The sequence below is a fragment of the Protopterus annectens genome, chromosome 8.part0 (genome assembly GCF_019279795.1).
Source record: "Protopterus annectens isolate FY-2018-M chromosome 8.part0, PAN1.0, whole genome shotgun sequence".
Classification (NCBI taxonomy): Eukaryota; Metazoa; Chordata; order Ceratodontiformes; family Protopteridae; genus Protopterus; species Protopterus annectens.
The window spans coordinates 173,935,067-173,961,889 of NC_056741.1; the positions used below are offsets into that span (position 1 = coordinate 173,935,067).

The window sequence follows — 26,823 nt, forward strand, 5'->3', positions numbered from 1 at the left end:
ATGAGCCAGCAGCAGCATCTTCCGTAAAGTTTTGTTTACCCCCCCCCCCATTACCATGTATTCCAGTGTATTATGGCTTTGATCAGATGTCTTCTGCTAGGCAGTATGATCCATATTCCAAAACCACAAACAATGAAACCCCCCAACCATCCATCTTGTCTGCACAGATCCCCACCCCATAACCATTTTCCATAACTGAGGTTTCCTGGAAGACAGTGGAAATCATCAAGGACTGAAGGTAAAACCATGACCGACATGTGAGCTATGGACCTCCTGCCCCTCAGAAGTAATGCAAAACCTATTACTCTATCAAATTCCTAAGTTTGTACACAATACCTAGAACCTTCCTTATTTGTAGCCTTTGTCCTCTTATTTCTAGCTTTGTCCCAATTTCTTCCTGTAAAAGGAAGAAAGAAAAGATTCAATGGCAAGCACCCCGCCACACACAAACCACCACATCTGCTTATCCTCTTGATCATCCTATCCCTAGTCTAACCCTCACAAAACCAGCTTTTCCGTAACAAATCACTACAGCTGAAGTCACTGAATCTGAGTTTGCTTTTGTATCCTTACATACCTGCTATCCGAGCCAAAGAGCATAATACTATTCGGCAGCAATAATGCTTCCTAACATGAGTTGGCATGTGCATTAATTACCTGCACTGTACCTCACTCAGAGGGTGCAGAAACCCAATCACGGTTGTGGCGGAGAAAGAACTGGCAACAACCATAGCAACTTCCCATCACCAACGAATTACAAACCAGGAAAGAAAACTATCCTACAAGCACCCCCCCACCAAACTCCATCATAAAGCACCACAAATGCCACTACTATACAAATGCCCAACCCAAGGCAGTAATCAGAGTCACTGTACGTAAACACATTCATCATTTACTGTTCAAGCACTCCACACACTCTCTCAAACCATCACACCAGCCAGTCCAGAAAACTTAAGGCAATATCCAAAGTTAATGGAAGCAAACCCTTTATGCCTTTACTGCTCAAGCACTTCACGCTTTTGCAAACCAGCATGCTAGCCAAACAATTAAGTCAAAAATAACAGTGTACCCCACCAACAACACTAAAGACTCCATGACACAAAAGCATGAAGAAGACAGCCTCAAAATGTTAGAACAATCTGATGAGGCATACTGGATGGCTAATGTCACTAAATATCTATTGTCTTGTGCACCATAAAAGTACATAGCTACTGTTCTTCTGTCTACATCCGAGATCCATCTTATGCCCAGGAAAACAAGCCATACAAACCCCCCACTGCGACAGCCTGTTAGTGTACAAATACAGCCAGACTAAACATATTTTACATAGTCACGTACCCTAGAACAAAAACTTTTAAAAGCATTGCTTGGTAGTCAGTACTAATTGTTATACAGCTACATATAATTGGTGAAATATAGCAAGCTTTTCCAGACAGAATCATCTAAACTACTTATGTCTTGCGGTTTCCATGTACATCTTCCTTTTACTGTGAAACTAATTAGTCCCCCTAATAGCGAGGGAGGTAACACACAACAAGAAAAGCCTGATGTGTGTGCTGCACCCAAAATGTTTCCATTCGTCTATGGCACTCACCCAGGATTAATCAAACATTCTACCCAAATGTAGTGCAAAGCCACTCACACCGTGGGATCCTACCCCCACTGCATAGTCAACATGGCTCAGCCCAACAAGCTTGCTTATACCCAGTAAGCAACCAAGGCAGTCTTTTTTTTTTTAAATAAGCTGGTTGCATTAACACTCCATAGCGCTGGCACTACCATCTAAACTGTGAAAATGACAAGAACACTGCCACACTCTTAGGCATACGCCAACTAGGCGGCCGCCTAGGGCGCCGCTCTAGCGGTGGCACTTTTCCAGTATTTATTTGATGTAGATAGACCAGGATGGGGCGCCGCGGAGCCCTTTTGCCTAGGGCATCAGCTGACCTAAGGCCGCTCCATACCAACGAACTGCCAAGGTAAGCATAAGCCGTGACAATAATTTTATGCAGTAGCAGGAGTTATACTGCCGAAAGTGGAAACCTTGACATTAAAAGAAACCTCACTGCTCGTGAAACACTTGGATGCCCCGTCATGCAGTTAATGTGAATGCGCATGTGCACAGGACCCCTCATAGCTGCATATCTCACCCCAGGAAAAAAACGTGAAAACCCGCACTTCAGTTAACAGGAACCCATGGCCCGTAACACCTTACTACTCTCCCACTAGAAAGAAAATACAAAAACACATACCTGGATCTTTTGTGACCATTTGCATATCCCATTCCCCTCTAACGGCAAACACTCCTCCGCGCATGTGTACAAGACACTTCCCGTCACCGCGGAAACAACTGCTCTCGGCTAACTACAACTACACCACGAAATCAAATATGCTAGCACTAAAATCTTCATCTTAACCACCGACTCAGACAGCATCTCCAGCGAAGATCAAAGACACAGCCTGTCCCCCCTCCCCCCCCCCCAAAAAAAAAAAAAAACCGTTAGTGGCCAGTACTCTGCTGGCTGCAAGAACTCTAGGACACGGACATGTGAGTAGAAGTGCAACAGAGGGGCCATTTTAACTGTTATCTCAGCAAAGGGTTTGCATTTAGAGGAGATGGGTATGAAGATGTAAAACTCAAGGTCTGCCCATATTTCAAACTGCAAAAGAAAAACGGACCCAACAGCAGGGCAAAACACTGGTGAAATCTGTACTGTTAAGCGGAGCTGTGTACTATGGCGGAACCCTTCAAGAAGTTATGTTAAGGATCACTTAAAAAAAAAAAAAAAAAATTTGCATGCAAGCACTCAACCACCACCAACGACGACATTAAAGCACATGTGCAAGTACCAGCGGTAGACCCACAATTAATTATTTTATATATATATATATTATACACCCTACTACTCTGACCACCATTATCATAATAACACAGCAACCATGTTATCCACATCCTCCTCACACCTGAGTTCGAGTTTAACTGCTTACCAACATCACCCGTTTCATCCACTCCAAGGCCTACCTGCTCCATGGCACCTACTGGTCGTCACGGACGTAGACTTGCTATAGCAAGATCACGCCAAAAGTGTGACTCCTACTCTAGCCACACTTGCCTAAAACCCTTTAAGCCCCTCCCTACCCTCACCTCATTTTCTCCCAATCATCCCTCACACTAGTCATAGGTGACTCTATGGTTAGGCACACTGATGTCCCACTCACCAGGCTAAACAAGGAGAAGGTTACTGTCAGCTGCCTGTCAGGAGCCAGGATCTGCCACATAACCTATGCACTCGGGTCACTCCACAACAAGTACAAATATGACTCTGTCATTGTCCATGTTGGTGTGAATGATCTGAGATGTACCTCCCTGGACTACATGAAAAGAGACATGGAAGAGATCTCCGATTTTGTAGCCCAGGCAGGTATGACCCTAGCCCTGAGTAGCATCCTGCCATCACCCAGAATGATAACGCAGTACAAGGACAAAATGATTGACTTCAACAATCGGGTAAGCTTCTGGTGTCCTTTTAAGGGGATCCAGTATTAATTTTATTTATTTTATTTTACATTTGTTGACCGGGCTAGTCTAACTGGATATATGTCCATTTTCAGTATAGGCCCGGGGAGAAAAGCTCCAAGCATGAACAGTGACCGAGTTAACAATGTAAAAAGACATGAAAAATCACAATACAGAGGTAGCATTGGTCAAAAGAAAAATTATAATAATAAAATTATGAACTATAACAACTTTAGTAAAAATTATACAAAACACACTAGAAGGTATGAGCAAGACTCAGTTAAGAGAGAAAGAACTTATATTTTATCTTCATATTACGAAGAAAAGAGTAGTAGCTAGATTTGGAGGCATAGGTTAGAGGAGTAGGGATAGGGGTAAGAGCAGGAAGGGGAAAAATATCAGTCTGGGTTAGCACATGGACAAAGCCAATGATTTTTCAGATGTTCTTTAAGATGTTTTTTTAAATAGAGAAGTAGAAGCAAGGGTTGATAATTCAGAAGGAAGCTGATTCCAGTTTTTACCTGCAGTGTTTGAGAAAAGTGAATCACTGGCTTTGTTGTTAGCTTGAATTGAGGAAACTAGAAGCTTATTAGCAGAGCATAGTGTTGCTAGATTTTTATATGGTGTAATTAGATTAGTGAGGATAGGGGTGTTGTTAGGGTGGTATAGGATCTTTTGAGTAATAAATAATTGTTGACAGAGTATATGGTTTTGCAATTCTAGCCATTCAAGTTGTTTGAGGTTGAGGCAGTGGTGAGTTTTAAAGGGGGAGCATGTGATGAATCTAGCTATGCTATTATAACAGGTGGAGAGTTTAGAGAGGTTGTTTTTGGATAGGTTAGTATATATAACAGAGGCATAGAAGAGGGTGGATATGAGGTGGGTCTGGGCAATAGTTTTCCTTGCAGAAGGGGTAAGGAAGGATTTAATTCTATAGAGGGTACCAAGTTTTTTGTTAACAGACTTTATGCTGGAGTTGATGTGGTCATCATAGCTGAGACGATTATCAATTGTTACACCAAGCAGGCGGGTTGTAGTATCTGGGGTTATGTTGGTACCATTGTTAGAGGTTACAGAGAAGAATGGATTAGGTGATTTATGAGTTGGAGTAAAAAGCAGTAGTTCTGGTTTTTTTTGGGATTTAGGAAGAGGCAGTGTTGCATAAACCAGTTTTCAACATTATGAAAAACAGTTTGGGTGAGGGAGTGGAGAGAGGCTATATTCTTGTCTGCACAGATTAAGGTGGAGTTGTCTGCATATTGAATGCAGGTGGCTTGAGGTATGTTCATGTGTAGATTGTTAATAAATAAGGAAAAGAGTAGGGGACCTAAGATAGAGCCTTCTGGGCCTTCAGTTTGTCTAGAAGTAAGTTATGGTTAACCATATCAAAGGCTTTTGACAGGTCAATAAATAGTGCAGAGGAAAAAGAGTTATTGTTACGATTTTTATATATAGATAAGAGGGCAGTCGATGTGCTATGGAATGGCCTAAAGCCATGTTGGCAGTTTGTTAGTAGGTTATTTTGTAATAAGTGGTTAAGTAGCTGTTTGTGAATACATTTTTCCATTAACTTAGCTAATGGGGAGAGTAAAGCAATAGGACGGAAGTTAGAAAGGTCAATAGAAGGTCCACCTTTATGTAGACGGATGATTTGGGATACTTTTCATAAAGCAGGGATTTTGCCTTCTGAGATAGTTCTGTTAATAAGGATAGAGATAGGATAGTCTATGGCTTTTTCGGCAATTTGTAGGTATTCAGATGGGAGACAGTCAGCAGTAGGGGTGCAAGGTTTCAATTTTTGAAGTAGCTTACAGATGAGAGATGTAGATACAGGTTGTATTTGAAAGGTAGGCAATGAAGTCATGCAGGTATTTAGTTGGGAAGCAGTGAAGGGTGGTAAAGAATTGGCCAGGGTTTGAATGGCTTCTGTAAAGTAGTTATTAAAGGCATCAGGGATCTGGTTGGAGTTGTTATGGTTGAAACCGGCTGGGTCTGGAGTAGTAGGGTGACCTGGCTGAAGAAGTTTGTTTACCCCTGACCAAAATTTTTGTGGAGTTTGTTGACTGGTTTGTTGGAGGTGAAGGTAGAAGTCTTTTTTGTCTCTAAGAATATCCTTCTTGGTGGCATTTCTTAGCTGTTTAAAGTGGAGGTGATCTGATGGATATTTGGTAGCTCTCCATTTAGCCCAGATTTTATTTCTGAGGAGTATATTTTGCCTAGTTTTGTGAGCCATGGGGCAGATTTGGTTCTTATTCTAGTAGAGCAATAAGGTGCATGGCAGTCAAGGATTTGAAGAAAGTTAGTATTAAAGTAGGTAACAGCCTCATCAAGTTCAAGATAGGTTAGTGGTGACCAGCCACATGCTTGCAATTTGTTTAGGAAGCTGTCTGGATTAAAGAATTTTTAAGCGGGAGGTTTTGAGATCATGAGTAGTTGGACTATGGACTTTTTGTCTAATAATGTAGGTAAGCATATGGTCGCTGATATCGTCGGGAAGGGTTCCTGAAGTTTAAGTTTCAGGGTGGCTATTAATAAGGATCCAGTCCAGAGTATTTTCCTTACTGCTAGGTTTGTGGATTCTAGTAGGAGTTGTTATTAATTGTGAGAATCCAAAGAGGTTTATGTGGTTAGTAAGGTTAGGAGAACTGCAGGTGGACCAGTCGATGTTAAAGTCACCCAGTACAATGGTCTCCTGGGGTAGTTGGGTAGAGAGGTAACTAAGTAGGTTTTCAAGAGTATTGGTATTATTACCTGGGGGGAGATGCATGCAAATTAGATAGATAGATTTGGAGTTATTGATTTGGAGTTTGGTAGTTAGGATTTCAGATTTGGTGTCTAATGATGGAAGCACATTAAAGGGGGAAATTTGGAGGTTAGATTTATAGAGAATGGCTATACTTCCACCTTTTTTGATTTTGCGGTCACATCTAAGGATGTTATAGCCAGGAGGGCTAATTTCCTGGTCTAGAGTAGATGGTTTTAGCCAAGTTTCTGTAAGACATAGAATGTCAAATGAGTGCACATCAAGGAGTGCATGCAGGTGGGAAATTTTATTGTTAATACTTCTAATGTTAAGGTGAGCTATCAAGAGGGAGTTAGATGGTTTAGTTAATGTAGAAACCATAGGCACTGTTAAATTGTCAAGGTTATTGGTATAGTCGGTATTGGGGCCAGGGTTTGGATGAATATCATCGTCTAGGAGGGGGTGTTGCTGGGGGTATTGTAGAGATTTAAGGAGTTTATAGAGGTTATTAAAAGTCTTTTTGGTAGTGAAGTAAATAACGTGGGTTGCTCTGTGATATTTCGGTAGTATATAGTTGGAGGTACAGGTTATGTTACTGTGGTTAAGGGAGTAGATGAAAGAAGATGGTAAAGTTTGTTGGATGTAATGGTTTTGTTCAGGTAGAAAAAGATATTCAAAGGAGGTGAGTGAGTATGGTATGGTAAGAAGGGCTATTGTGGTAGTTAAGAGTAGTATGTTTGTGAAAATAGTTATTTGTTGGGGCCATAGTAATAAATAGATTTAAGTAGGGAGTAGTTTGTGTTAGTAGGTGATGTAGAAAGTAGGAGAAAGTGTTTCAAGAGATTGAGCAGGGTTTAAAGTATGTAGGTAAGAAATTAGTAGAGGTTTGGATAAGAGGTAGAACTGGGAAGTAGTGCAGTGGATTGTTAGAAAGGAGAGGGAGTAGTTCAAAAGAGAGTTAATTAGTACTAATTAGGAGAGACAGAGATAGGGGAGTGGCCTGTTGATGAGGTATGTGATAGGATGAGAAAAGGGGGGGAGTGGTCATTGAAGTATAAGTGTACGACCACTGGGGGTAGGTGGGAATTGGGGGTAGGGTATGGGAGCGGAGTGAGCCCGCAGGACGAACGGGGCGGGTAGAAACAGGCAATGGAGCAGCTAGAGGAGAAACAATCAGCAAAGCTGATTACTGAAGGTAAGTTAAGTAAGTCTAAAGTGGGAAGGAGCAGAGATAAGTAAGGAGTCTATTAGAAAAATAGGAGAGTGTAGCAAGTTAGAATAAAGGGTAAAGTGTGAGGTTTCAGAGTAGTTCAAGGTCATAGAAGTATAGAATAATAAAAGCAGAATAACAGATGGATAAGCAGGAGAAAATAAAGGATGGGATATGGGTGCCACCTACTGGACAAAGCTAGTATTACAGGCAATACAGTAAGGGGGGTTAGCTAGTGTCAGATTTGGGAAGGGGGAAAAGTTAGTAAGAGGGGTACTAAGAGGTGGTGTAGGAGTTTTGTTTACAGGGTAGCTAGTTGGGAGGGTAAAAGGCTGCTGGCTGACCAGCCTCAGAGCGTGCTTTAGAACCCCTGAAGCAACAATGGACGGTAGTATGCTTTACAGGCAGGACATATATAACATACTTTCTTGTTTCCTTAAGAGAGAGAGCAGGGAGTAGATGCTGAGAGATGAAACCACCATTTATTTGTTGGACAGGTCCTTTGTCACCAGGTAGGTAGGTTCTCAAAATTATAGACTGGAACAGCACAATGAAGATCAGGGCACTTGTGGGAGAGAGAGAGAGAGACAACAGTTGTGGTGAGTAGCAAGAAGCTAGCATAAAGTATGATAGTTAAGACAATAATTATAAAAAACAGTTAGCATTTGTACATTCACTTATTAATGCTAGAAGATACCAGTATCATAAGTGGGCTTGCAATTCTGTGATATTAATTATCTAGCAGGTCATATTCTGTAGGCTCAATAGGACAACATATTACTCATTAGCTTAAAGAAATAAACAGACATAAATGCATGTGCAAAGCAGTACAGCCATAAATCAGGAACAATGCATGGAGAAATATCAGGATTTCTGTATATAATCACTTGGTGAGAGGGCTGGTAGCAGGCAGGCTCATAGTCTACACTAAGCTTTGGACAAAGGAGGCAGCACATTATTTATTACAACATATGGTGCCCTATTTAACAATTCTATAGAAATTTGCAGAGACTAACAGGGACAGATATTCCGGCGATTTTACCCTCTAAATAGTTCCCCTTAATGTAGTCTTAGCATTCCACAGTTACCATTTGCTCACTAGGTTAGTATGCCAGTCATAATGGTAGAGGAGTTATCTTTTGAGATTAGCAGAGCACTCACTGGATGTTACTAGTTATTAAAAAGCTATTTGAGGTATCTACTCCATGAGACCCTTAATTGTTACAGAAAAATGTAGAGATAATTAACTTTATGGCTGATAGCATGAGGGATAATGAGAAAGGCTAAAACAATGGCTTCTAGACTAAGTAGGGGAAGGAACTGTTTTGATTAACCCCCATGAGGGAGAGATGAAGCTGTTGTAAGTTAGAAACTAGTTCCTAAAAGGCAATACAAACAGCATAGGGATCAACAAGTGAGCATAAGCTCTCATTTACTAGCTTCCACATGGTTAGCATGATGCTAAAAGGTCGTTCCCAACCTTTTTAATTATGTATTTATGTATGTATTTATTAAGATTTCCATTTAAAAATGAAACTAAATAAAAGTAGATATGGTTACCATTCTTCCTGATGGCCGTAGAATAGCTTCCAAGTGATTAGCGTGATGTTAAAAAGGCTATTCCCGGCCTTTTTAATTATGTATTTATGTATGTATTTATTAAGATTTCTATTTTACAAATAGAACTAAGTAAAAGTTGATATGGTTCCCAATCTACCTGATGGCTGTATCACAAGCAGCAGTTACATCAACTATAGCGTTTCATCACGCACATAGTAACTTCCACGTGGGCCTCGAGCTGATAATGGCCATACAGTTTTATTTAGGAAATAAAAACTAGAAACTAGCCCCTAACTTACGAAGTAGCCACGTGTAGGCTAAAAATCTAGTACACTAGCTACACAGACAGCAGCTGATTTATCAGCCAACGAGAAATTATCTCACAATATACAGAATAGCTGATGGAGGCTAAAAACTAGTGCCCGAGCAAGACATACATCAGCCATATAACTTGCGAGGTGAATTAGCTCCCAACACGCAATACAGCCGGTACAGGCTAAAAAAAAATAGTACTCATAAGAGACTTACAGCTCCTGACTTGCAATCCAGCCATTACAGGCTACAAAATATAACTCAAAAAAGACCTACAGCAGTCTTTTTAAGCCCCAGAGTAAAGCTAGCTTCAAATTAGCAACATAGCCGTTATAAGCTACAAAACTAGTGAAAAAGTAGAACCCGAGCAGGTCAAAAAGCAACTGTTTAAGCTGCTGAATCGACTAGCTCCCAACTTTTAAAATAGTCGTTACAGGCTAAAAACTAATAACCAAACAGCACAAACAGCAGCCGTTTAGGCCTATGGAGCGTGTTCGTGCTATTGTTTCAGCATAACAAGCAAAGAAAAAGCATAAAAATTACCATTTAACAAGCATGCCAAACATTAAACGGACGTTTAAAAGTAGCCCAAGCTGCAGCTGTCTAAGCAGCCGTTACAGACATAGTTCCAGCACCTCAAAGCCTAACAATGCTTTTGTTTCAGCATAACAAGGAAAGAAAAAAACATAAAAATTACCATTTAGCAAGCATGCCAAACATTACTAATGTTTTAAAAGTAGCCCCAAGCTGCAGCTGTTTAAGCAGCCGTTGCAGACATAATTCTGGCACCTGAAACTTAGCAGTTCATATGGAGGCTCCACGATGGTGGTTAAATACTAAATGGCCGTTACTGGCTTACTGAAACAAACAGTCTACAAATACCAAAGGCAACAGCAGAGTAGGATTTGGTGTTTAGGCACACAATAAAAATAACAATAGTCTGACTTTAAGCATATAGGCCACAATTAAACACTATTATCATAGGGCAGGACAAATACAGTCAACCGAGTACTACTTACCAGAGGGAAAAGACTCTGGGCCAGGAGCAGACAGCAGCCAGGGGCAGTACTAGGGAATTAAAGATGGCTCCACACCAGACTAGGGGTATTTATGGGTTTCAAAAGAATAAAGGGCAGAGAGGGAGAAAGGTGATGAATCGGTACGATCAGGAGGGGGAGGTGACAGACTACCTTAGAAAGCTATTGGTTATCTTGAAGGTGATGCATAAGGTTCTGAAGGCTGCAGAAGCTAGGAAGTTAAAGAAGTGAAGACAGGTAAGGACTTAGGGAGAAGATAAGTAAGAGTAGTGGAGAAGTTGGTAGGGTCCAAGATCTACAGTCATAGACAGGCAATGGAGCAGCTAGAGGAGAAACAATCAGCAGAGCTGATAACTGAAGGTAAGTTAAGTAAGTCTAAAGTGGGAAGGAACAGAGATAAGTAAGGAGTCTATTAGAAAAACAGGAGAGTTTAGCAAGTTAGAATAAAGGGTAAAGTGTGAGGTTTCAGAGTAGTTCAAGGTCATAGAAGTATAGAGTAATAAAAGCAGAACAGATGGATAAGCAGGAGAAAATAAAGGATGGGATAGGGGTGCCACCTACTGGACAAAGCTAGTATTACAGGCAATACAGTAAGGGGGGTTAGCTAGTGTCAGATTTGGGAAGGGGGAAAGTTAGTAAGAGGGGTACTAAGAGGTGGTGTAGGAGTTTTGTTTACAGGGTAGCTAGTTGGGGGGGGTAAAAGGCTGCTGGCTGACCAGGCTCAGAGCGTGCTTTAGAACCCCTGAAGCAACAGTGGATGGTAGTATGCTTTACAGGCAGGACATAGATAACATACTTTCTTGTTTCCTTGAGAGAGGGAGCAGGGAGTAGAGGCTGAGAGATGAAACCACCGTTTATTTGTTGGATTGGTCCTTTGTCATCAGGTGGGTAGGTTCTCAGAAATTATAGACTGGAACAGCACAATGAAGATCAGGGTATTTCTTGTTTCCTTGAGAGAGGGAGCAGGGAGTAGAGGCTGAGAGATGGAACCACCATTTATTTGTTGGACAGGTTCTTTGTCACCAGGTAGGTAAGTTCTCAGAAATTACAGACTGGAACAGCACAATGAAGATCAGGGTATTTCTTGTTTCCTTGAGAGAGGGAGCAGGGAGTAGAGGCTGAGAGATGAAACCACCCTTTATTTGTTGGACGTGTCCTTTAACACCAGGTAGGCAGGTTCTCAGAAATTATAGACTGGAACAGCACAATGAAGATCAGGGTACAGAGGGAAAAGACACTGGGCCAGGAGTGGACAGCAGCCAGGGGCTGTACTAGGGAATTAAAGATGCCTCGAGTGAGTCAGTATCTGTCTGCTTGGGATGACATGGTCGACAGACCACGATGCTTTGCCACAGATGACCTGCACCTGTCGCCCCCGGGATTCGGGATACTGTCTAAGGCTCTTGCTGCCCCTATATTGCCTTTTTTAGGTAAGGTTCAAATAACAAATCCACCACTGTAACAGGAACAGGCAAGCAAAAACTGAGGGTAATGCTACTCAATGCTAGTAGTCTAAATCTCAAAATGCACTCACTCGAGGCACTCTTTAAAATGGAGAATATCAATATGTGTGGAGTGACTGAGACCTGGTTCAAGGCTTCAGAGAGCACCCCTGCACTACCAGGCTATAACTCATACCACACTTTTTGGCCATGTAACCTGGACCAAAACACCAAAGGCGGTGGTGTGTTCATATTCATTAAGGATATCCACACCTCCAGGCTAGTTGCTCAGCATAATGCATCAGAGGTTTTACAAGTGCAACTAACTCTGGGCAAAACTGCAGTCCAAATTGTAGCTTGCTACAGATCCCCCACCATGCCCCAGGATTCCCACTCCTCTTTTCTTGATGCACTGGAAAATATTATGGTTTGACCGAATACCCTAATAATGGGTGACTTCAACTACCCCACCATTAAATGGGAAAACTACTCGTGCACCAACTCCTTAGCTCAATGCTTTCTGGAATTCGTAAACTCCAATGCCCTGGATCAACTTATCCACACCCCCATCGGGGCAACAATATCCTAGACCTAGTCATTACCAACATGAGTGACCAGTGTTCCACACCTGAAGTCAACTCCTCATTGCTCCGATCCAACCATAAGATAATCACCCTTGGTATCCACATCCCGCCCCCACCCCCCATTAAGGAAACCATGGTAAAAAATTTCTCCAAAGCCAACTTCATGCTTCTTAAGACAGAAGTGGTGAACTTCATGACACCCATGCAGATGGACAATACAGTTACAACTGCTGAATTCTACACAAATGCACGCTATAAGCACTTACACAAGTGCATGGATCGTGCTATCTCAAACAGAACCAAGACACTATCCTCCAAAAAAGGAAGCCAATCTGGTGGTCCCTGCCATAAACAAACTGTACAACAGAAGGAAGAAACTGTTGCAAAAGAGAGCAAAATCCCATGAGTGGAGGAGCTCCCTGGTCAGCCTCAGTAAGAAGCTGAGATCCCTTATAAGATCCTACAAAGCTAGCTACGAAAACAAAATCACCACTAATTCTAAGGACAACCATAAAGCATTCTATAGCTTTGTCAAGAATCTCAGTGGCAGCACCCAGATCTGCTCTAAGTTACAGCACAATGACACGAAAATTACAGAACCAACTAATATTGCCAACATCCTGGCAGATAGGTTCACTGCTAACTTTACCTCCCACACCCCCTAAAGAGCCCATATCTATACAGGAGGAATGCAGAGTCCCTGTAATCACAACTACACAGGTAACAGCTGCACTCTCTAAAGCCAAAAACACAGCATCCACGGGACCGAACAACATCCCAGGCTGCATTTTACATGATCTTCAGAACGAACTGGCTCCCCACTTAAGCACCATGTTCAATAATAGTCTCGCATCAGGCTTTGTGCCCACTGAATGGCACACAGCAACAGTTCTCCCACTCCACAAAGGGGGAGCCGCCACTGATCCCGGGAACTATCGACCTATTAGCCTGATGAGCCTGGTCTGCAAGGCCATGGAACGTATCATCATGGAACTCATAAACAAAGACTTTGGTAACTTCCAAACTCTGGATCCCACCCAGTTCGGGTTTGTGAAAGGCAGATCATGTCTCCTGAACCTGATCAACTTCTTCGAGGCAGTCACCAAAGCCGTAGATGAGGGTAAGGTGGTTCACACAGCCTATCTTGACCTCACCAAGGCTTTCGACACCATCCCCCATTCTGAAATTATAGCTAAACTCACGAAACTAGGTATAAATCCCTACGTCACAAGATGGGTTGCCAACTGGCTCACTGACAGAACCCACACTGTAAAAGTTGCAGACTCCAAGTCTGGCTTCAAAGCAGTGACAAGTGGAGTACCACAGGGTTCTGTCCTAGGACCTCTCCTGTTTGGTATCTACTTCTCTGAAGTACAGAATAACACAGAAGGCCTCTGGCTAATGAAGTTCGCAGATTTCTTCAAACTAGGAGCTATAGTCAAGTCCCCAAATGATGTGGGCATCCTACAGAAGGGCCTCGCTGAGACAGATGCCTGGTGTCAGAGCCATGGCCTCAAGCTCAATGCCAAAAAGTGCAGTGTCATCCCCTTTGGTAAAAACTGTGTACCCATGAACTACCACATAGGCAGCAATCTACTTAACACCAAATGTGTGATAAGAGACCTTGGGACCCAGGTGGACAGTAGTCTCTCCTTTGATAGTCACATCGCCACAGTAGTCAGGAAGTCCTTCTACATGGCACACCTCATCATAAAAGGATTCTCATCCAGGAAAAAAGAGGTCATTGTTCCCCTCTATTCGACACTCATTAGACTCATTATAGAGTACAACACCCCTTTTGGAATGTACCTCACAAGACATCTGCAGCAGCTGGAAAGGCCACAGAAGTACCTCACAAGAGGATTACTGGCCTCAAACAAATGCCCTACACTGACCGCCTCAAAAAACTCCAGCTTTACTCTGTAGCATATTGCCTACTCTGAGGTGATCTCTACCTAACAAATAAAGCTATGTTAAACCCAGAGCTGTTGGACATGCTACACCTAAAGAAATCCCAATCCCTCCGAGCTACATGCTCTAGGGACCTAAACCTTGTCACCACAATAAACAGGACATGCTGGAGGGATAGATTCCTGTCCCAGAGACTTCCCATACTCTGGAACAGGCTACCCATCTATGTCAAGCAAAGTTCTTCATTAGCACTCTTCAAGAAAAATCTTGATGAGTGGATGGGAAAAAGGAAATACACCCCAGGGATCACTTTTGTGTCTCTGTTCGACAGTGGCACAGGAAAATAACTTTCTTGGGAAGCATAAGCCAGGGAACCTTGTTGGCTAGGCTTACGTAGGCCCTTGGGCCGATAGCCTAGTACCTACCTATGAACCTATGAACCTATTCCTATTTAACCCTATTCTCCCCTTATCTTCCTAATTCCAACTACTCTAACCAGCCCCAGTTGAAGATGTCCTTGGACAAATGGGTCTGTTCCAAGCCTCATTTATCAAAAAATGGATTGATATATGACTTAACAAGACTCAGATACTGCAGTAGTTTTCATTTCTTCCACAATTGCAAATGAAACTAACAAGAATAAGGTGCCAGACTGAGTTCGAAATAATAGCAGCTAGGTTTTATAAATAATTCTACTTATGGATATATACGTGAAGTATAATGTATAAACAATGCTCAGATCTTACAGTAATTCACAATTCTCCTAAAACTGCAAACAAGCTACAAGACTAAGGACCAAGATCACGTTAAAAATGCAAACAGATTACTATTTTTTAGCTACAACATGGAATAATGCAGAAATGTAAAAAAAAAAAAAAAACTGCATCACTGCATGGGTCACTATAAGTGCAAATAAAATATTTAAGCAGAATTCATTTTTAATGAAAAGCTCATTTTTCATTTTTCACAGTTCAAAGCTTTCCCCGTTTCTCAGAACCTTGAATAAAAGACATTGATATGTGAGTGTGTAATGATTTTTCCTCAGCCATTGCTTCGGTTATCTTTTTTGAAGAAGCCATGCAGGCTAAGTAGCAATATCTGCCCTTGTTGAAACCAAACTGGGTTGGATAAAAAATGTGTAGGTTAGCTATGTCCTTATTTATTAATTTCATAGTGATTTTTCCAGGCACCTTTCAGTCCATGTCTCCCAAATCTGATATGCTGAGGTTTGCAGACATGATCCAACTGTAACACATGTAATCCACATACAGAGCATAGGACACTTCAGATGAAAATTATAGATATGAAAGATAGAACCTAGACATGTATTGGCATACTGCATTGCCCTGTGGGACACCTTGACTGTAACCTAGAATTTCACCTAATCTAATTGCTGTAGGATGCTTGACATGCCTTATTTGTAAGCCATGCAGCTATTCATCTTATCAAGAATACATCAACATCTAGATATTCTAATTTTTGATCAGTAATTTGCCCCTATCAAATGTTGAAGTTAAGTCCATATAAATTACATCAGAGCACAATTTTTCATTTATAGCTTTTATTATATTGCTTTTGAACATCATATTACAGGTAGCTATAGATCTATTTTCAACAAATGCATGCTGATATATGGTTTGAAGTCCTGGCCATTCCAATTTCTATCAATAATTTATCTACAATAACATTCTCCATTATTTTTCCACAACATGAAAGTAAACTTATGGGTCTTTATGACTCTGTGCTTGTCCAACTCCCCTTTGCTTAAAGACAAATTAAGGAATGGCATGTCTCCAATCTTGAAAAATCTCCCCATATTTATATGACCTAGTAAATAACAGATATAATGGTACTGTAAGTTCCTGCTGAAGTGTTCTCAGGTCATTATTACTAATTATGTCTCCTCCCTGAGCTTTGTTTGAGTCCATTTTCTACAGTTCTTTTTCAATATAATCTGAATTTATTTCAGTATCTGAGGTTATCTGGATGTGAGCAGGACAATTTTCACCCATTTTGTGGAGCCAAACAATTTAGCATAAGATTATGTAAATATATCTATAATCTGTTGTGTCTGATTATACATTTTGGAATCTGTACACAGTTTACCAATTTGTATGCCATTACTCCTACCACATCTTATGCATCTGTAAAATGGTTTGATATTAATTTCCATATCTTCATATAAATGTCTTCATGTTTTTCTTGATCTTGTCTCATACTGTGTTTAATTTGTTTGTCTGGCATTTTTATTTCCATTTTCAAAATTATATTCAACCGTCTTTTCTATGTTTTACCTTCCTTTTTTTTTTTTTTTTTTACAAAGAACGCATTTTTTAAATTAGCAAAAAAACAAAAAAAAAAAAAACAAAAACAGCTGCCAAAACTCAGGCCCACAAGATAAAATTAAACAAATAACTCCAAAAATGCAAATGGAATCCAGTATATCAATTGTTTATTGTAAGGAAAAACACACATAAGCGCTTTCACAGTATAACTGCTTCATCAGATGTGATACAACAATCAGCTAAAACTCATTAAATACTAATAACAATTACACCTAACCAATCACATGGCATTCAAATTTAAAAATACCATATGAATAAACTTGTTTATGACATCAAAGTATAAAAACTTGTATATAAGTATACTCATACATTCATTTAAACTTTAAAATGCAATCAAAACTAATAATTATAAAAATATTGTCTGAATAATAAAATGTTTTTATCTAAACAAAGAGCTAGCCTTTAACATAGATTTAATGGGAACTTTGTCATTGAGGCCATGTCCAAAATCACCCCTCAACCTAATGATTCACTTGGCCTCAACTTATTCAGTCAAATTTCTTATGCCCCCATAATGAATACTCTCAAAAACTCTGCCAATAACCATGAATTTAAAACTATGTGCCTTAGTTGTCTCTCTAACATGCCTTGCTTAGGCATTAAATACATTCAGTTTACTAATGTGATATAAGTGTTCTTTGAGCTTATCTTTTAAAGGCATATCTGTTTTCCTAATATAGAACTTGTGACATGACAAACAGCATGCTAGATAAGATGTGCTGTGTCACAAGTAGCAGACACATTTAATATATACTTCTTGCATTGATCTGGATGCATAAAAGTTCCTGCTTTGTCTATATATTTACATGCTATACACTTACAACAAGGTTTAGTAAAATGTGTACCACTCCTAACAACATAATCCTTTGGCTAACATAGTTGCCTTTTTAAAGATCTCATATTTTTAAACAAAAACTTTGATTGGACATCTGTTAATTCTCTAATTTCATCATCAGTGGTCAATATTGGCCAGAATCATTTGATTACATGAGTATAAGAACTTAAATTGTTAAAATAATATAAAGGTAACTTTAGATTTCTAGCCTTCCTGGAGACATTTCTTTCAGCATTTGCAGTATAAGCTTCTGAAAAATATGGCCTATCAGTACTACCCCTTAACCTCGTGACTTCTTATATGGCTTTGTCAACATTTTTCTCATCATATCCTCTGTCTACAAATGAATTAATCAAACTATTACTGTGACTAATACAATCTTGATCTTTTACATTTAATCTAGAAGCTCTAAAAACCTGCTTTTTAACAATAAAAATGTGTAGTGGATGCATACTCTCATGAAACAATAAATGATTACAATGGCAAGGTTTCCTAAATAGCATAGTAGAAATTTTACCTTGGTTATTAATCTTCACGTTACCATCTAAAAAACTAATACTTTTATCAGAAAAAAACTGAAGAAAATCTTAAAAACTAAGTGCTCGAACTGATGTATTCCTCAAAAGCATGAAGCTCCTCTAAAGAGCTTTCCCATAAGAGGAATATATCATCCACGAATCTGTGATAAAAAAGCACAGATTTACTGTAAGGACCTTGTATAATGTGTTCTTGTTCCCAAACAACCATCACAATGTTGGAGTAACTATTGGCACAAGACATGCCTATAGCTACGCCATTCTTCTGCCAGTAAAAAATGTCACTAAACACAAAAACATCGTTTTCCAAGACACATCTTAAAAGGACACCCTGCAACTCAATCTGATCACTAGTGAAACAATCATGTCAACTTAAAAACTGCCTAAAGCTATTAATACCAGCGTCATTTGGAATTGCAGTAAAAAGGGACTTCACATCAAAGGTGACCAAAAACACACTAGTATTGATGTCAAATTCTTGAGTAACTGAAAATAGATCAGTCAAAAATGTTGAGTATCTCTCACGATGTGCATATTCAAATTTTAAATAGATCTTAAAGCCTTCTCAATGTAAATACCACCACGAATCCAAAAATAATTTGATATGGCTGATAATCCAAGAAACGCAGCTCCGATGTTAACAGTTCAATAATTTAATGACATAATACTTTACAAAACACGTAGAACACGAAAATTCACATATAAATCCACAGACAGTAAAGGTTAAGCGCTTTCATCTGCTACCACAGATTTCATCAGAACCTTGAATGATTCTAAGACAATAGTTTATATAGTGGTTTGGGCGCCAAAAATAATTGGATAATTGTTAAGTAATTAGACTTAATTTCTCAACACACTGTATGAATAAGAAATTCCTTTCTAATGAAAATAAATTATACGATCCTATGCTGTGAACATTAGATTAAAGTTAAAAACACATAATCTGCTAAGGAATGCACAAGCTTCCTAATATATAATTGCATATTCTAAAAAAGTACATGATAAAAACTTGATCAACTGTTTCATACATATATCCACTGAGATAGATGACACTATAGAACCATATAAATACAAATAAAATACAATACAGTATTGAATATAAACATCTACGATACATGAAAATACAATATAAAAATACAATATAAAAAATACAATATAAAAATATGAAGTATCGTAGATGTTTATATTCAATACTGTATTGTATTTTATTTGTATTTATATGGTTCTATAGTGTCATCTATCTCAGTGGATATATGTATGAAACAGTTGATCAAGTTTTCATCATGCACTTTTTTTAGAGTATGCAATTATATATTAGGAAGCTTGTGCATTCCTTAGCAGATTATGTGTTTTTAACTTTAATCTAATGTTCACAGCATAGGATCGTATAATTTATTTTCATTAGAAAGGAATTTCTTATTCATACAGTGTGTTGAGAAATTAAGTCTAATTACTTAACAATTATCCAATTATTTTTGGCGCCCAAACCACTATATAAACTATTGTCTTAGAATCATTCAAGGTTCTGATGAAATCTGTGGTAGCAGATGAAAGCGCTTAACCTTTACTGTCTGTGGAGTTATATGTGAATTTCGTGTTCTACGTGCTTTGTGAAGTATTATGTCATTAAATTATTGAACTGTTAACATCGGAGCTGCGTTTCTTGGATTATCAGCCATATCAAATTATTTTTGGATTCGTGGTGGTGTTCTTAATTTCTCTGGTTACTTGTTCTCAATGTAAATAGACAGGGGTCCAGTACATCAATTACATCCTGCAACTATTGGACGTAAAGGGGGTTGCAAAGGGTTTTTATGCAGTTTAGGTAGGCCTTGGATGATATGTGTCAGTGGATTATCTATGGAGAGATAGTCAAATAAAGGTCTGTCTATAATTTTACAAGTTAACAGACCTTTCAAAATAAAACATATATTTTTGACCATATGATCAACCCAGCTTTTGCTAATTCTAACATAGAATAGCCAGCCAACATTAAATTAATTTCAGTAATGTACCACTCTCTATTAAACACAACAATTGGTCCTCCCTTGTCGGCCAGCCTTATAACAATATCAGAGTTATTCTGTAACTTCTGCAAAGCTAAACACTATTCACGTGTCATATTACAGCATTTAAAGATTTGTTTGTCACATTATTCATTTTATAAAACTCATCTATGCAAAGTTTCTCAAAGGCCATGAACAATGGAGTCAAAGCTGGTACATACGTACTAGGTTTTTTAAAACAAATAAACTCATCTTGAATGACAGAGCTGTTCTTGTAATTTAATTTTAACATTAAATTCCTAGTAAAAGTCTTCAGTCCTAAAATTACCTCAACAAAATCCGAGTTCTAGGTAGGAATGAAAGATAACCCTTCCATCAGCACATTGCGTTCAACTTGCATTAGTTCATATGAAAATAAGTTACAAACTAAGGCACCTTGTCAGTTTTGAGCACTTTCTTTATGTTTGGTGTGCCTATAAGGTTTTCTTTTCACCCTTGACCAGCTCCTGGACTGACGTCTCTCAGTTGACAAAGTTTGATTCTTGATGGGAAGAAGCAAATTCAAGTTCTGTTGAAAAAAGAAAATTTCAAAATATTACCATCTTTTTCTTTTTCACTAGAAGAGCATGATCTATGCACCTGCACCTCAAAAGTGAACGGCTTTCTCCTGGCGCCTAACTTCTTGAAGGGCTCCGCCCCTGGTACTTTATTTGTAACTTAATCTAGAGGCATGTTAATAGATGGTGATGTGGTGCTGAAAAACCTGGTACCCATAAATTACCACATAGATGGTAGTCCACTGAACATAGAAAGCATCATAAGATATCTAGGAACACAGGTTGAAAGCAACCTCTCTTTTTACCACCACATTGCCACTTTGGTCAGAAAGTCCTTCTATTTGGCACATCGCTTTACTAAGGGTATTGCATCCAGGAAGAAAGAGGTCATTGTCTCCATCTACTCTTCCCTCATTAGGCCAATCAGAGTACAATGTTCCATTTGGCATGTACCTCACTAGACTCCTGCAAAAACTGGAGAGCCCACAAAAGTACCACATAAAGAGGATCCTAGGCCATAAGCACTTGTCTTATATGGACAGACTCAAAAAACTCTTAACTATTCTCTGTCTCATAATGTCTACTTAGAGGCGATCTCTGCTTGACTTACAATGCCATGTCTGACCCAGCTCTGTTAGAAATGCTACAGCTAAAGAAATCCCAATCCCTCTACACTACACACTCCAGAGACTTCAACCTCATTACAACAATCAACAGAACAAGCTGGAGGGACAGTCTCATAACCCAGAGACTGCCCATGCTATGGAATTGACTTCCCATACATGTCAAGTGGAGTGCCTCACTGGCCCTCTTCAAGAGAAATCTTGATGAGTTGATGGGAAATTGAAAATTCACTCCGGAGATCACTCCAGTGGCCCTACTCGATAGAGGCACTGGGAACTAAGGTTGAGTGGCACGGTGCCAGGGTAATCCTATGGGCTAGGCTTGTAAAGGCTCCAGGGCCATTAGCCTAGTACACATCTATGAACCTATGATTGACTGAATAGCAGTTGCTTTAGCAACTGGGGGCTCGTCTGATTCTAGAACTCGATTGGCAGAAAAGGTCGTCCTCAGCCAACTGAAGATGTTACCATTACTGAAGTCTGTCCAATCCCTAGTCAGCTTTAGTTTTAATCAATCTCCTCTCACACATGAAGATTGCATCAGCTAATTCACAAAGATATTTATCTAAAACTTCAGATTGAAACTGTTCACTTAATTCACTGTGTTGCTGTATAACATTAGAAGAGAGTCATTCTGATTCTCTTTGCGAGAAGATCACTAGCAACTGTATATATTTAGTGCTGCATTCCAAATTAACTCTTTGCCATTCAGTTAATAGCTTAGGATAGTTACTGCCCTGTGCGGGCATTTTTACAACACATAGTCCACTAGGGACAATTCCTTCCCATATACACATTTCTAGATGAAAACATTGTATCTAATGTCTCTTAAATTTAAACAGATTACTGTCTTGTATCTTGTTTTTTAAAGAAACAATATAAACAGCAGCATTCTCATTGATATTAGAAGAGAATGAAGAGTCAAGAAAATGATTAGCAGAGCTTTGTAAAGAAGACAAAAGTTTATCATACCGATTTTTGTTGTCAGAACGGGAGCTCCTGGGTGTGTAATCCAGTTCAACCAAAGCATCCTCTTCTTCAGCCATAGCACTAGTGCAGTTGGTGAAAGTCAACAAGCAGGCAATAATGTAACAAAAAAACACCCACAACTGCCAGAACTCAAGCCCTCAAGATAAAATTAAACAACTCCATAAATGCAAGTGGACTCAAAAATGGCCAAGGAATCCAGTAAATCTCTCATTTATTGTAAGAAAAACACACATAAGCACTTTCACAGTAAAACTGCTTCATCAGATGTGATAGAACAATCAGCTAAATCTCATTAAATGCTGAGAGCAATTACACCTAACCAATCACATGACATTCAGATTTAAAGGTACCATAAGATTAAACTTGTTTAAAACATTAAAGTATAAAAACTTGTATATAAGTACACTCATATATTAATTTAAACGTTAAAACTTAATCAAAACTAACAATTATAAAAATATTGTTTGAATAATACAATTTTTTTTATCTAAACAAAGATTTAGCATTTAACATAGGTTTAATAGGAACTTTGTCATTGAGGCCATGTCCAAAAAAAATGTATTATTCAGACAATCTGATGAAACTTGTTCAAACAAAAGCGCTAACCATTTCTTTGCTACTGGAATCATTAAATATTTGGTGTTTTTATATTTCTCAACTTGTGGTTCCTCTCATTTGAACTTTTGAACATTGTTCCAGAGGTGCTTGGAATTCAGCCTTATGTTTTTTTGTATTAGTTTGGTGACTTTGTATTTTAACATTTACACAATCTGTATTATTGGCGTTATCAGTGAACATGTAATAATTATAGCTTCCAGTCATTGTTCTTTAACCATGTTTCACAAACAATAACAATGTAAATCTTGTGAGAACATAACAAATTTTCCTATAAAAAATAATATATATATATATATATATATATATATATATATATATATGTGTGTGTGTGTGTGTGTGTATGTGTGTGTGTGTATTATTTATGTTCCTATGCTCCTAGCTTGAACAATCACCAGAGATGCAACAGATGTAGCTATCTGTGAACTGTTAATTTTTTGACTTGACAAAAATCCTGTCTTATTTTTGTCAAATATGCAATATATCACCTGCAAAAGTTCTCTTCCCTGCTGTCGACAGGTGCATGTCACCCTGTCTAAACACGTGTGCCCAAAAATTAGGCTTGGATGCTCTTCACATTTACATTTATTTAAAACATGCCATTTTTGCCATGTAGGTATTTACCCCCAAAGTTATATTTATTTATTTATTTAATTATTTATTTATTGACATTTGTTAACTGGGTTAGTCCAACTGGGATTTTGTCCCATTTTCAGTGGAGACCCGAGGAGAAAAGCTCCAGATAGTACAATAAAACATTACAGTAGTAGACAAGCACAGCAAACAATAGAAATAAAACTAGCATTACAGTAGTAAACAATAGAAAACAACACTAACAATAGTTAAATGACAGCAATTTTTTTTTTCATTCATGGTGACCTGACTTTCATTTCTATATGTGACTTGTGAAAAATACATTCTAACACCTGTACAGGCTATGCTAAGAGCATTGTTACTTCCATACTATCAGTCAAACAGTCCTTGCAGATGAGGTCATTTGTGCCAACATGAATAAAAACAGCTCCATATTGTCTTACATTATGGCATTCTAAGGGTCTATATTAGATCAGCAAACGCTTAAAAAAGCGAATGCTGATTGATCGACCTTATGTAAGCAAAAGCTTACAATCTCGAACTGTCAGATCAGCGATTTTTTTCCTAGGGAAAAAAATTGCTGATCCAAAACACATACACACAACACAAGCACACCAAACAAACAGAAATCCACACACATACACTTAAAATCTGACACCTAACCCTACACTAAACTATGCACACACCACTAACTATCCACTTACCTTAACCCAAACCCTAACCCTAAGGTCCGTCACTATCGCACACTCACCTCACCCGCTCCCTAACCCTAACTCACCTAAATCCACCCTAACCCTCATGTCCACACAATTGCACACATACCTAACCCGAGCCCTAACCCTAACTCACCTAACCCAACACTCACATCCACACAATCTCACACTTACCTAAATCCGACGCGTAACTTTCTACCACAGCACTGAAAATACCAAATTAACAGAAACGGACAACCGAATTGTTTCCCTAGGAAAAAATTTGAGTTTCTGTTGCTTCGATATTTCTAACTATCACTAAAATAAGATTGATCAATCAGCGTTCGTTTGTTTAAGCGTTCGCTGATCTAATATAGACCCCATTCTAAGGCCTTTCTCATGTCCTGTATTTTGTTGCTGGTAAACATAACACTATTTGAAGTTCATTATCTTCTCTGCAAATATAAGTATCAGTTCCTCTAATAACTGAACCTATGATTATAAGTATATAATTTTTGACCAGATTTTAAGAATCTTAAATTCCTTATCCAGTAATATTTGCTCTGTTGATTGTTACAAAGATCTAATTACCATCAACATTAATCAAATTAATCTCACTGTTTTATTGCTTATTACATTGTCAAACATACAATTCTCATCCAGCTGGCTTTGAACTTCCACAATTTGAGCCATGGGTTCAGCTATGGTCTTTCTCATCTGTTTCCTTACAGTACAGCTCTTTAATCCTTCCAAGTTCAATTTTATTTTCTTCCTTTTCACCTGCTCCTTGCCTTTTTTTTCGACCTGCCTTTTTCTATAGACTGAAGGTTTTCTGATAGACCAATGTTATCTATCCCTATAATCTGAACGTTACATAACAAAGCAGTGTCCTTTTTATTGTGTATTTTCTTTGCATTGTAGATATCAATAGATTTCTTTTTCTCTCTTTTTATTTGTTGAACTTCTTGAACTTCTTCGTGTATTTGTTAGGAGAAAGAGACTGACTGATTGATTTGACTAGGGAGAACTAGTAGGAACAGAGCTGTCTCATAGTAGTGAAGGCCAAGTCCAGGATTTTGTCGCCCCTCTCTGGGCATACATTTTAGGGAATGCATAAGTCTTCCAGTTGATGGAGGGTTAGTTGAAATCCCCAAAGAGAATGGCATTTGAACTGATGCATAGGGAGCCCATATTAATCAGTTAGAAGATATATGCCACAGGAGGCGTAGAAGGGGCACAATAGTTAGCTATGATTTGGCAAGGAGTTTTGTTAATAGTTAGGTGAATGTGAACAATATCTAGGTTATTATCTTGTCTAACAAGCCTAGAGGTGAAATTTTGTTTTATGAATATAAAGACACTGTCATCTTTAGTGCAGTGGGGCTGAACACATGGCAATTTTTGAAACATTGCACTGATGGGGTGCTCTCAATGCTTATCAACCAGGTCTCTCTGATGATGCATATATTGATGTACTTTAGGTTAAACAGTCCCTGGAGGTAGTCAAGTTTTTTTTTTTTTTTTTTTTTTTAATGAAGATCCAAGCATTGAGCACCAACAGCAGTACCTTTGTGGCATCCAGATTCTGCTTGATTAAGCTGGAAGCTTTATAACACTGGCATTACCTAAAAAAGGCCTCATGGGGTGGACAAAAATTTAGCCAATATCTGAAAGCCTTGGAGATATAGGTAGAGGCCATCCCTGGAAAAGCAGATAGGACTGTCTACCATCTCCTCCCCTGCTAATATATATTGGACCCCCATTCTCTTGAATGACTGCAGAAGCTAGATAGTTCAAGTCAACACTATTTTGTTTGTATTTCTTGAGTAATCTTTTTTTTTCACAATGATGCATGATCTTATTAATTTACTTTTTTTCCTTAACTTTTTTCACTTCTTTCTGGTTTATTTTCAGATTTGGTTCTCTCTTGTAACTATTCTTATGTATTTCTGACATGTTTGTTGTCACTGTTTCATATTTGTGAGGGACTAAATATGAAAAATATCTTTGGAGAATTTTGATGGTTATTGAAGTATTAACATGTTTTGTAGGTAGTTGCATTTTTGATGTGAAGGATCATACCTGCCTGCTTCTAGTATTTACCTACCTAGTAAGTACCTATGAACATAAGAATATATATAGCCACTGTGATATTGCTGTATCTTGGAGTTTGGTGTTATCTCGACATGCTGCAATTTCAGTTTTATTGTATTCTCAGAACTTTCCACTTTTCATCTTGGTATTCTAGACTCACAAATGTGATTAGAGAGCTCATTGTTTGATTATTTTTTTATTGTTAGTTCCTTCTTTTTGCTGTGTTTTTTTTTTCATTTCTTTTGCAATTCTATATTTTGCATCTGTTTTCCTTTGATGTTTTTTTCTATACATTCATTAGATTTCTTTTCATTCTTGAGCTTTATTGTGTATTGTAGTTTTTATACATCTGTAAGAGTTCTTAGTTTGGGAGGCTTTATTTGTGATTTTATTTTTTAAGGAGACACTAGGTATAACTATTTCTGCAAGACTTTTTACTGTTGTGTAGGTATACATACTATTTGCAGTTGTCTTGTTTACTGCTGTGTGGGTTTGTACAGATTTTTTATTTTTTTATTTTTTTGCATTTTTGCTACTGTTTTAATATTAGGAATGCTAGTTTTGTGACTTTCATGCTTTATGTATGTGGGGATGCTTTGTATGTGTTAATGTTGTACAGT

At 38.5% G+C, this 26,823-nt stretch overlaps 1 protein-coding gene across 1 annotated transcript in view; it reads left to right on the forward strand.

The window, feature by feature from the left end:
- The first annotated feature begins 2,344 nt into the window (after positions 1 to 2,344).
- The window catches only part of LOC122808692 (C-type lectin domain family 10 member A-like), a 355,760-nt gene continuing 331,281 nt past the window's right edge, over positions 2,345 to 26,823 (forward strand). Inside the window, exon 1 of the mRNA XM_044079680.1 lies at positions 2,345 to 2,548. The gene's annotated coding sequence lies outside the window, so the exon portion shown is untranslated. The remainder of the gene's footprint in view (positions 2,549 to 26,823) is intronic.